The sequence below is a fragment of the Coffea arabica genome, chromosome 6e (assembly GCF_036785885.1).
Source record: "Coffea arabica cultivar ET-39 chromosome 6e, Coffea Arabica ET-39 HiFi, whole genome shotgun sequence".
Lineage (NCBI taxonomy): Eukaryota > Viridiplantae > Streptophyta > Magnoliopsida > Gentianales > Rubiaceae > Coffea > Coffea arabica.
In genome coordinates, this window is record NC_092321.1 from 32,390,581 (window position 1) to 32,403,694 (window position 13,114).

Here is a 13,114-nt window from a genome sequence, read left to right on the forward strand (position 1 = left end):
TTAAATTTTGGTTTAAGATGATAGTTAGCTTCTATTTTGGCTTGATTACAAGATATGCAAGTTATTGTGATGATTTTTGGATGATATAAGTGAGTCAGGATTTGATAAATTTCTGCCCAAACTTTCTATATGGTTACTATATGTTGAATATAAGATTATACAAGGGGCTTTGGTAGTGATTGGAACAAGGAATTGAAGAAAGTTCAATTGAAACCAAAAGATTTCAGATTTCTGGAAATTTTCATCCTATTCTGCCCATTTTTGTTGCACCATGTTAGAGGCCGAATTGGGCTTGGAATAAAACATGAAAGTTGTATAGAATGGTATTTTATAGGTGCCTACAAAATTTCAGCTCAATCGGAATAACGTAGCTTGTAAAAAGATGAAAATACCCTCGCTGTTCTAGGTTACATTCCAGAGTTCCGTGTGGACAGTTTAGTCCTTTTGGATGAATTTATTCACTATAATCCGTTTGGATTTAGCCTTTCACCAAAACATGAAAGTTTCATTGCTCTGTCTTAGCTTTGTAACGCCACCAAGAACACCTTAAACGGACCTTGGTAGACTGAGATATGGTCACTTGAATGCAGTACGGTTGATTAGCCGAATAGTTGAAACCAGGTTATATAGATTGGGAAATTGATCAGGTTACACTGGAAATTAGACTAAGTGCTCTTCATGAAAGTTGTAGGCCTTTACCTTAGCTTCGAAATGGTGTAATCTGCGTATCAATCCGATAAGCGTAACCTTGGATATGTTATTTCCGCATTCGCACGTCAAATCTGTCTCTTGCTAATTTGAATTTCTGCACTTGTTATTATTGTTATTCTTATTCTTATGATGTTGTAAGCCTATGGAACGGCTTTTGACTTGAATTGCTGATTTGTGTGATGGTGGGTTTTGGTTGAGGAAAAATATGAAGCCTAAATGGCTGGAAAATTAGGTAAACACAAAGGGCATGCTGCCCAAATTTTCGCCCGAAAGCTAAGTTCTATTTGAACTTGTATAATACTATGACCGTTTTTCCATCTTAAAAACATGATCCTTCTTCAATTGGAAACTCCAAATGTTTACTTACTCTTACCAAATAAAGAGGAGTGGTTTCGGATTTTCTTGAGTATTTTGTCCTCTCTTTTTCATGAATTTCATTAAGACAATTAGTCTATAATATCTACTTGAATATGAGATAAGTTTCAACCATATAAACGATTCCGAAAATGGTATTTTTTTTAGTCTGTCTAGTTGGATTTTGACTTGTCTTTAGTTCAAGTGTTTCCGTTAGAAAAAAATTATAACCCTTTTGAGTTTGGTTTTACGTGTGGTCTAGGAAACCCTAGTTATTTTGTCCACGGGTCCAAATGTCCTCGTTCCACTTTAAAGTCTTTTTATACGTTCTACTCATCATTTGTCGAGCTTCTTTGATTGCACCTAATTGTTTGTGATAAATGAGTGGTAATATTCTTTTCATTTAATTTTAGGTTTTCTCAGTGACTAAAGATAATATCCGGAAGGATATTTTGCACGTTGTTGTGCGTAAATAGGTGAGTGTTCTATATACCCGTTGTTTTCTGTGACTACCTGATTACTTGACTATCTGTTTACTCGATTTCCAATTTATGTGATTACGTGATATCAGTGAATTACATGCTCCCATGAAATCAACTTGTATTGCTTACGTGCTAAGTGTCCACTTGATTACTTAATTATCATGAACCACATGCTATATGAAGTTGACCATCATTGTTAGGCGAGTGTGTACTTTACCTCACTCGACCTATTCAATTGATGAATTTTACCCTTTACCGAATTACTTGGTTACTTGTGCATGTTGTAAGCTCTAAGCTGAACTTGGGCCCCGCCTCGGTTACTGACCTACTCGAGCCAGGACTGGGCTCGGTCGGGTAGGTTGGAACCCTGGACAACCGTCGGTATACTCGAGTATTACCACTGGAGGGATAAGGTGATGGCCAGTCAACCGTGGGGATCCGGAAGTTATAAGGTGCAGAGGACCGACAAAGTTCCACCGGAACACCGTATCCTTCAGTATATGGTTACCGTGTATCATAATAATTGTTCCATGCTAAAATGCCAACATGATGCCAACATGGAATCATGTGCTATACCTATGATATGCTCCATACCTGTAATAAGTCCCAATCACTCATGAACTATACATAAGGTTTTCTGGATTAATTGTTATTACATGACTAATGTTCCTTGTTTAATTACTTGTTTATATATATAGAACCTCACTGGGCTTTTTAGCTCATACCACGCTATTTGTTTTCCTTACAGGGGGTACGAGCGAGGCGTGAGATATGTAAATATTAGCGTAAACTAGTTGTTTTGACTTTTGACTTGTACTCGCGCTATTCCTCGAATAGAATGTTTTGTATTTGGATTGTATACGCCCTGAACCAGTTTGAGGATATTGAGGCTTTGTACCTTGATTTTCATCAATGTAAATTCTAAGCTTGAATTACGATGTTATTTATGGTCCATGAATGAATGCACGTGATACGAGTGAGTGAGTCCTGGCGAGAGCTGGGCAAGCGGGCCGCCGAACCCTTTGGTTCGCCTTAGGGGAAGGTGGGGTCGTCACAATTATTTTGTACGGTTAAATTAAGGTTTTAGGGCTAAGGAGAAACCCTAATCTCGGCTAAGATTGAAAACCCTAACCTTGCTTATGATAAAACCCTAGTTTATGTATTATTCGTAAGCTCGAGCTATAGTTTATATGCGGTATTCTAGTGTGTGTTTTGGCACAAGTAAAAATAGGATTCGTTATAGTTTACAGAGGTTTAACAAGTTTGAAAATGGTTGGCAAACTCTGGATTAGCAAACCTCTAGTGTTACAATATTAGAAAGCTTAAGTGGAGTTTTATTTATCGCCCGCCTTTTTCCACATTTTTTTCATTAGAAAAATTCCCCAGATAATTTTTATGAGTAAATATAGATTTTAGATGATTTTTCTAGTATCGGTTAGTTTTTGAGAAATTAAGAACGTATATCGGACGTGGGACCCACTAGTGCGGTAAGTTCGGAAAAATTCGGCCGATTAGGTTAAGTTTCGGATACTGGGTTTAATTTATCGGGTGCTAAGAGATAATTAGAGGATACTTTATGGATTAGAGTGAGAGGGAACAAAGTGATAGACTTGCATTAATGAAGGTGACAAGTGTCACCCTTGGATTAGTCCTTAAGTAAGACTACTATTCCTTGTCTTACCATTTGGTTAAAATATCTCAAAAATTACCAAAAATTCACTCTTTTCTTCTCCATCTTGGCCGGCCTTCTCTAGCAAAGGAAGAAAGAAAACTCTTCAAAGTTTTGGCTTCCATCTAGCTCAAATCCTCCAAAAAAATCACTTAAACTTGTTTCTACTCCATAAAACCTCTTCATTAGGTGTTAGTGAGTTGGTTGGTGAAGTGTTTGGGGAATCTAAGGTGACAAGCAACTCTCCCTCTCTTGTTTTACTAGGTGAGTAGTGAATGAACCTTCTCCTTCACCTAATGAAGCTTAATTTGTGCTTAGTGGTAGTTAAAATGTTGAATTTTGTGGTTTATTTCTTGATTTTGGATGAAGTGGTGAAGTTTTCCATTTATTGGTGATTTTTCTGTTTATATATGAATTTGATGGTGTGGCCTTGTATGATGATTGGAAATGGCCTAAAATGAGGCTAGTAGGTGTAAATGATTGTTAATTGCAAGCACTTTTTGGTTTGGAGGGAAATTTGGAAGACTAGGGTTTCATACCCTTCAATTCTGTCCGGTTTTGTATCTCCTAGTTAAAGGCTGAATTGGCCTTGGCTTAAAACATAAAAGTTGTAGGGAATGAAATTTTAGAGGTGCCTGCAAAATTTCAGGTCAATCGGAGTAGTGTAGAATGAGAAAAGTCGAAATTACTATTGCTGTTCTGGTTTTACCCGAATGTAAGAATTGCGCCTGTAATTGGTTGTTTTGGCTGGAATTTCTTCCGAATTGGTTGTTGAGGCCTTCTTCAATATTGTAACCTCTTAAGTCCTGAATATTCCTGTAAAATTTCAGGTCAAATGGATTAGCGTATCCTGAGTTATAGATGAAATACTCAAGCCTGTTTTGAACATCAGATTCTGTGCGTTTTTAGTTTAGCTTCTGCCCGTGACTTTTTCGGTTTTGATACCATACGATCTGGGTGTTGACTCCTTCATAATAAATGTAGATCCTGGTTTTATCTTCGAAACGGTATAAAGTGCGTTGAAATCCGAGTTCCGTAGCTCCCGTTATGACCAAAACAAGATCGATCGTCAGAACTGCCTTTGAATCTGGACAGTTCTGACGGGTACTTTGACACTCAAATTTCGTTCTGTTCTGAGTGGATTCAGGTCTTGGCCAAAACATAAAAATTTTAGCCTTATGTCTCAGCTTTCTAATGCCTTCGGAATTTCCTGATTTGGATTTGTGAGCTGGGAGTTATAGTCCAGCAAACATACCCTGTCCGTTACATTGGAGTGCGAATTCCTGGAACGGTTTTCTGCACTTTCGACCCATCTCTGTTCAGATCCGGAGTTAGGGGTCTTTATGAAAGTTATAGACTTTTCTCTTAGCTTCGCAACGGTACCTCATGTACCTTGATCCGACACTCATAACTTCGATTAGGCTCAAAACAGTTTTGACGGCAAAATGTCTAGGCCGCCATTCCCGTTTCCGTGTGCCGTTTCCGCACTCGTATGTGCCGATTTTACCGTTTTGCTTGTTTTAGGCATATTAGTAGCCGTTTATGATATTATGTGATGTAATCTTCTATTTCAGACGATGGTGAGCTAGGTGGAGCCGGTGGGGCCTACTAGCTACTCCTCGCGACACAAATTTCAAACTTTTGCTCTTTTGTTCGTTGAGTAAGTATTCAGGCTATTCTTATGTGTTAGTTGCTTATGCGTTTCGATATGTATGAAAAGGGTACCTAGGCGAGGGTGTACTTTATCGCACTCGACCTAAACCCTAATTTGCACACGTATTTGTACATGGCATATGTTTATGAACCATTTCGGAACTAAAACCCTCGAGCTTGTAGCTCGGGGTGACTTTTGGATAATTTTGTGAAGTTTGTGAGTTTGAGGTCGATCTCATGACCTAGATGGACTATTCGAGCCGGTTAGGGCTTGGTCGAAGTCAGTCCAACCTGGTTTGAGGTCACCAAGTTTGTGAATCCGGTTCACCGAGTAGGTGGACCAAGTTTGTGACCCGAGCTTGTGAACCAAGCTCAATTTCGTTCGCTCGAGCAAGTTTGTGAGGTGACTGGCCAGAGAGGGTGATAAGGTGTACGGTGGGAGTACAAGTGGCGTTCTACGGACCATTAGTTGTGGTCGACGGAGTGTCGGCAGGAGGTCACGCATGGCAAACGATTTGGCTTTGGAGCCACCTGTATCCTTATCATGTGATGTTACTTTTCTGCTTTTGCTTTACTCTTACTGTGTAACTGTTGTTACGTGAAATTTACGCTTTTGCTCCTGTTTACTTACTAAGCATATAGCTTACCCCGTTCCATTTGTTTTCCTTAGCAGGGGGCCGACGCGGGGATCGCTCGGGAAGGTGGTTACATTTTGAGCTATAGAATACTTGAATTTGTATTTGTTAAAAGTTGACGAGTAAGATGTATATAGTTGGCGTGGTGGTTGTAGTTATCAGTTTTTCTAGGTTTTACTTTTTGGTACTTGTGATATGTAATTCTTGGAGAATTGGATGTAATATTTGAGATTTATCTTATACTTCATTGGAGGACTGTAGTGAGTAAGTGAGTCCCGGCGAGAGCTGGGTAGGCGACCCGCCGAACCCTTTGGTACACCTTAGGGGGAGGTGGGGCCATCACAAATTCGGCCTCCATCATGGCTGAATGAAACTGGGCAGAACAGGGTAATATAAAACCGAAAAACTGGAATTCATGCATTCAAGTGCTAATCTTCACATTTCTAGCTTAAACCACTACTTCAACTTCCTATACAAGATTATAGACATCATTTACTAGTTAGACAACAATAATCAAGGATAGAAAATAGAAACCCTAGCTGAAATTTTCACTACCAAGGCTGGAATTTAGGAAACAAGGCTGGAAATTCTTATTGGAAGCTAAAAGTCATAATTAAAGCTATAAATCTTCATACAAGTCCATATCAAGGTTAGATACCAACAAATCATGGCTGCAAATATAATACAAAGCTAGAAATTAGCAACACAAACTAGAGATTTAACAACCAACCTGAAAATTAAAGAAAACCCTCCAAGCTTGATTCAAGGATTTGTGGAGTGCATTATGTTTCTCTCTCTCTCTCTCTTGTTTTTCACTAAGTTAGACAAGAGACTTAAGACTAGCAGTTGTGTTTTGATCACTTTTTTTCTCTCTAAATTTCGTTCAAGAAGAGACCTAAAGAAGCAAGTGGAAAATTCTAGTGAAATAACACTTGGTTGGCTTGAAAAATTTGACCTTGGTCAAGGCCTTCCATAGATGTTGAACAAATGGCAAAATCATAAGTATTTTCACCAAACTTTCTTTCTTTTCCTCAAATATCTCCTAATATATATTTGTTTTTACAAAAAACCCTTTGGACATAACTCCCAAATTTTCTCACAATTTATACTACACACCCCAATAGTTGGTCACATTACCAAAATGCTCAAAAACCCTAAGGTACACCATTCCTTTAGAAAAATCATAACTTGATTTATAAATGTCAAAAATTCATAAAAATTAGCTTGTTAAAAACTAGACTTGAAACACAAATAATCTTTAGAAGACATCTCAAAGAGATTCAGTTCATAGGTTGGTCCAAATTGAGCCGTTAAAGCAACCAAGGATTCAATGCAAGTAAGTTCAAATAAGAACGATAAAGCAAGTAAAATTTTTAATATTTCGCGGCCTCACAACAATACATCGGAATTTAAACGTGCAATAACCTATCTAAAAAGGGTAGGTGCTAAAAGAGTATAATACCAGAACTCTTATTTTCTAGCGTTTGAGAATGTAAAAAATGAGAAAACAAGAAAATGTTAGTTCAACAAATAATCACATAACACGTTAGGGCAACATATAAAGCAAAAAAGAAAAATTAGGAAAAAGGGGTGGAATCCCTCCCTTCGTGCCTAGTGTTCCTAATTGGATACGGTCGACTCTATCCTAGGCGATTTCTAATATGGATGCATGAGATTTGGCTCACTAATACATCTAGACTCGATAAGGTTTTTAGACTCCCAAACTTTTAGACCAAAGGTGAAGGGTCATCAATCCCAATGCCTAGGAGTCGGTGGTTCGAGTGATCCCTCAGACATTGCTAAGCGAACGTCGTGCCACAGGCACATGTCCAAGTGGATCAATCCTAATCCTAAATAGGGAAGAGTGGTATGACAACTACTAAAAATAAAAAAGAAATGATGGGTTATAAAGTAAAATGTATGCACGTATGAAGTGCCCCTTTTGAAGGGAGGGATTAAAAACCGTCATATGTGGGTGAAGGTTCTAGGGTGGCTACCCCTCCCTTCCCAAAATGCAAGCGTGATAAACATAAGTAAATGAAAGAAATAAAACACATTATTTACATAAAACGATATCGAGACGATTGCGCGTGTTAGATGCAAGAAACCCTAAAAAAAAAGGAAAAAAATGCAACCTAAAACCTCCAAATGTGATATATAAGAAGGTTAAAAGAAGAAAAAGATTGATTAAATCAAATGCTTGGACTCTCTAAGTCCCCAGTGGAGTTGCTAAGCTGTCGCGCCTTATTTTTAATGAAAAATAAATAAAATTTACGGGTTTTATAAAAAATGAATTTTGATTTAATTTTGATTGCAAAATGAGTTTTTGATTTTTAGAAAATAAATAAAGAAAATGGGCATAAATGGGGCTTTAAAAATGCGACGATTTTGGCCCAAAATAATAGTTTAAAATGGGTTTTTAATGAAAAAAATAGGAGTCACCATTTGGTATTGAGTTAAGGTGTACCAAGTCACCTAAAATGAATTTTTAAAGAAAAAGTAGAGAAAACCCTTTTTAAACGATTCCAAGTCTGCGAAAATCAAAAGAAAAGGGGTCGGGAGTCATATTTAAAGAAAGGGAAGGCAAGTATAAAATCCAAGGCACCCTTTCGACTTAGTCAAAGCTAGTTGCGTGATTTAGTCAAAAAAATTTTTATTTTAACCTAAAAAACTTATCACATTTTTGAGGTATTTACATGAATGTAAGCCTAGACCTAATGTATATCGGAAGGGTCAATATGTCTCTTCAAATTTTTGTTGATGCAAATCACATTAAATTGCGACGCGCAAAAGTGACTCTTTGAAGAGGTCACGAATATGCAACAATGAGACTTGAAGAAAAGAAAAGAAAATAATAATTATACAAATATACATGACCTAAAAGAATGCATCATAACGGGTACAGGAGGCTAAAATTCGTGATTTAATTTTTCCTTTTATAGAGGGAATACGAGCGTGCTAAGGATAAAAAGCCACACTTGTCCATATCCCATATTCGAGGGGTTTTTCTCCTATCTAATCAAACAAATGATCTAACCTAGTTTTAATTTCCTTAAATGGAATGGAAGTCTACATGTCATGTTTCACACATAGGGGTAAGGAATATACATATAGGGGAAATATGGGATAAGGAATATACATATAGTGGGAATATGGGATAAGGAATATATACATATAAGGGAAATATCATGCAAAATAAAAAAAACCCTAAAAAGTAGAAAATATGCATGAAAATGTAGTGATTGTCACACAAACATGATCTAACACGTGGATGGTCCCTAAGGGTCTAGCGTTGGACTAACCCATGTCTACAAGTTCTCACTAGCATTGGACTAGTGAAAAATCGAAAAAGAGGCAACAACTAGCGTTGGACTAATGTGGAATCGAAAAAAGGGCCAAAACTAGCGTTGGACTAGTGTGGTGATGTCATGCATTTATTACAATCAAATAAATCATATAAAACAGGATAAAAGCAAATAAACACATAATATCACGTAAAACACATAGCACATTAGCATGGTATCTAGATGCAAATGCCCTAAGAAAGCGAGTAAACACGTAAACACATAGGCATGCAAAGCACACAAAGCAAATAAAGTGAATAAAGACCTAACTATTATTTATAAACATATAGCATTTTTTACCCATAGTTTGACAAGAAATAAAGAAGAAGAACATAAGCAGTTATAAATTATGATTACAAGTTTTAAAACCAAATACTTTACAATATACACAACAATAATTTGAAATCTAAGATAATCATTGTGACAGCCCCACTTTCCCCAAAGGTGAACCAGAGGGGTTAGCGGACCGCTTGCCCAACTTTCATCAGGACTCACTACAATCTATAAAAGGAATTACTTGAAATTTTTAAACTAACCAAAATAATATTCATTACACCCCAAAATAACATTTACATATATCCAAAAGCTATTACATAGATTCGCGTACAAAAGAATCATCATTCAGTGTCTATCTTAATTACAACCCAAAAATATATACACTACAGTCATTTCTACTAAATAAAAACTTAAAGTCTCTCAACACATTCCAATAGTATTCTTGAGCACTCTCGGATCCGAATCTTGTTAACGAAAACAAAACGTGGGATGAGCTTATGCGCAGTGAACATTCCAAGTAAACAAGCAAAATAAGAGAATAACACAATTTAACATGTAAGCTCGTTTTTCCAAGTAATATAGGTTCAAGTAAATCGATACTCAACGTTAAAAACTGGTATTGGAACAACTAATTATAATAGGAATCTTTCAATGTAAAATACTTGATAAACAATAACATTCATGCATGCATTCAATCATTCGTTCAAGTAAATAAAATGATGAACAATAATTTAAACATTAAAAGGATACGGGGCTCACAGGGAGCAACATTCACCTTATAACTGCTAATAAACAATCCCCTACATTTTACCACCTTATAAGCTCCGAACTCCCACTTTATGTCCTCCGAAAGATCAACAATCCCCTTATTTAAAATTCACCTTATGCTCTCCGAAAATCAACAATCCTCTCATTTAACATTAAACATTAAACATTGTACTCAAGACCTTTCGGCAAAGAGTTTTGAGCTTTGCACTTAACATTAGTAAGTTATAAATCCAAAGCTGTCCAACTGATCCGACCTCGTAAATGGCGGGTCTCGGATAGGGTGCCAGCATAGGGTTAAGTTCAGTTCAGCCGATGCGATAAAGTACACATCGGCCTACATTCTTGCACATTTATCACGCATTCATGCAATGTGAACATGCTTTCATAGCAAATTAACAAGACAAGAAAATCACAACAGTAATTCACTTATTAGCATGTCATTCAAAGGAGAGCACTTAAGCAAATAATAGCATTTTCTCAAGTCATGTATAATCAAATAACATGCATTGGAACACTCACCGACAAAGCAGAGCAAATCAAATAGTCCCACCAAGGTTCTCCTCATTTTTCACATCAAAACCTATATTCAAGCAAGTACGAAACTTTAAGATTCCAACTAGAGCAACTAAACAAAGGAAGGAATGATTGAGAGAGCTACTAGAGCTACTCGACTTCAAAGCGACCAATGACTCAAAAGAGATTTCAAAAGGACATAAGTTTTAAAACCTACGCGAAGGTGCAAGTTTAAGAAAATCACCAATACACGTTAGGTTTATGATTCAAGCAAGGTGTGGCGCGAAAAGAATGTTTCTCGGATCAAAACTAAGAGCAACAATAAATACATGAAAAGGGTATAATTGCTGGAAACTTCCAGTTTTTGGCAGTGAAAGATAGCTAATTTTCACTCCTTTTGAGTAATTCGTTTACGACCAAATCGATGCACAACTCTTGTATTATGTATTGGAAAATAGTACAAGCGATTTCAAGTCCAACCTCTCATGAATCGAAGACGAAACAAGGCCAAAACAACAGCCCTGTTCCACACCCAAAAATCAGGAAATTCAACTCAAAAGCCAATCAAAACTCAAGTTTTCTTCAAGTTAAATGCATGATTTTCGCTACAAATCAGTCCACAAGAGGTCTATTAAGTTTATAGCACAAGTTTGAGCCAAACTTTCATCAAAACAAACCAAGAATTGAAGAGAAATAAACTCAAGAAAATTGGTCAGCATGCATACATTTGGAAACAGAATTTCAGTCCACTTTGGCTTCTAGTTTCACCAATTAAAATTTCTTCAAATTGATCAATCTCAACACATACATCAAGACTGATGAAGTAGCAAGTTTTCCAAGCAAAAACTCACCAAGATACATCATAAAGTAAGCTAGAAGAAACTGGAAATTGCAACAGCATAACAGGCGGCCAGCAAGCAACCCCAAAGCAGAAAATTTCCACCTAATTTCCTTAACTTTACTCCAACAAAACAACTACTCAAACACACATACATAACATCCACCTCTAGGGTAAGGTTAAACCAAGTTCCTTGAGCACAAATCTCATCAAAACAACACAAAAATCCACACAAAATTGAAGCTAAAAAATTCGGCCAGCCCAAGCATAAATTCCAACTTGTGATTGTTCAATTTTTACTTCATGTGTACCAACTTAACTAAGCTTACTTTAACCATGATTCTCATGCTAACACAACCAAGAAAACCTAAAGAAATTCTCACCTAATACACCTAACCGTACATCAAATGCATAGAAGGTCTAACACCTCTGATCAATATTGTCCCATAGTTAACCGCCCTATTGGGCCGTGGGTTTTGTTCCTGGAGGTGGGGTTATAGCCCACAACAAGTGAGGAGTCCAAGCCCGCAGGTCATGAAACCCCGCACCCCTCCAAAAGGCCTCGGTCAGGTGGGGGACACCACGACAGGATATTAAAGCCGCCTAGGACTTCCTCCCTAGCCGATGTGGGATCATTACAATCCACCCCACTCAGGGAACCCAGCGTCCTCGCTGGCACACCGGGGTCGGGAGTTGGCTCTGATACCACTCTATCACCTCTGACCAGTATTGTCCCACAACAATATTGTGGGTTTGTTCCTGGAGGTGGGGTTATAACCCACAACAAGTGAGAAGTCCAAACTCGCAGGACAAGAAACCCCACACCCCTCCAAAAGGCCTCGATCAGGTGGGAGACACCACGACAGGATATTAAAACCGCCCAGGACTTCCTCTCTAGCCAATGTGGGATCATTACAATCCAGATGTGAGGACCCGAATTTTTACTTATTTTAATCTTATTTTAACAGCTTAATTAATTATTTATTCACCCATTTTCTCTGAATAATTTATTTCAACCATTTTAAATCCATATACGTTTTTAAAATGTTTCGTTAGAAAAATTTATTTTTCGGAGGTTCGTTCGGTAAGGAATAACGAGTACACATTTTTCGAGGTAAATTCAATTTGAGAGTGCATTAGTCTTGGAGAATTAAGAATGATAAATAATAGACTAAAAAAAGTTAACTGAGGTATTTGAGGTGAGTAAGTTTAAAATTTTCACTTTATCGCCCGCAAATCGGAAGTTCACGTATATCGAGGCGAAACGGTTAAATGGAGATTTAAAAAACTACTACTAGACTACTAAGAGTGGATAATCACCATATTAAAGGAACTACATTGGAGGTTTAGTGCACAATTGAAATAAACCCGAGAGAAAAATAGCGGTACGAAACCCTCGCGCGACCACTAGTGAGAGTTGACTTTCTGTACACAACCTAAAGCTAATATTTCATTCTTTCTCTCCAAGTTTCATCACCCAAACAAACCCTCATCTCTCTCTTCTCACTCCCTCATTTGCGGCCAGCAGCTTCAAGGGAAGAAGGAAGAAAGCAATCCACTCCATTTTTGCTCATTCTTGCTCCAAAACACTTCCAACTTTGCATCCAACCTCAAAATCACTTGGAGATTAACCTTGGCCTGGAGGAAAGCTTCATCTTGGTGGTTTTCTTGGGAGTTTTAGTGGTGAAATTTCTGGTTTCTTCAAGAGCTAAGAGGGAACCTTCATCCACTTCAAATATTTCCATTTTCTTGGCTTTAATGGGTTTCGGTTTTGACTATGAAGCTTGTAGCTTCCATATTGTTGTTGTTATTTGGACTGAAAAGGTTCGAGTGGACTCTATGAAATACCACCTTGATGATATAGGACTGAT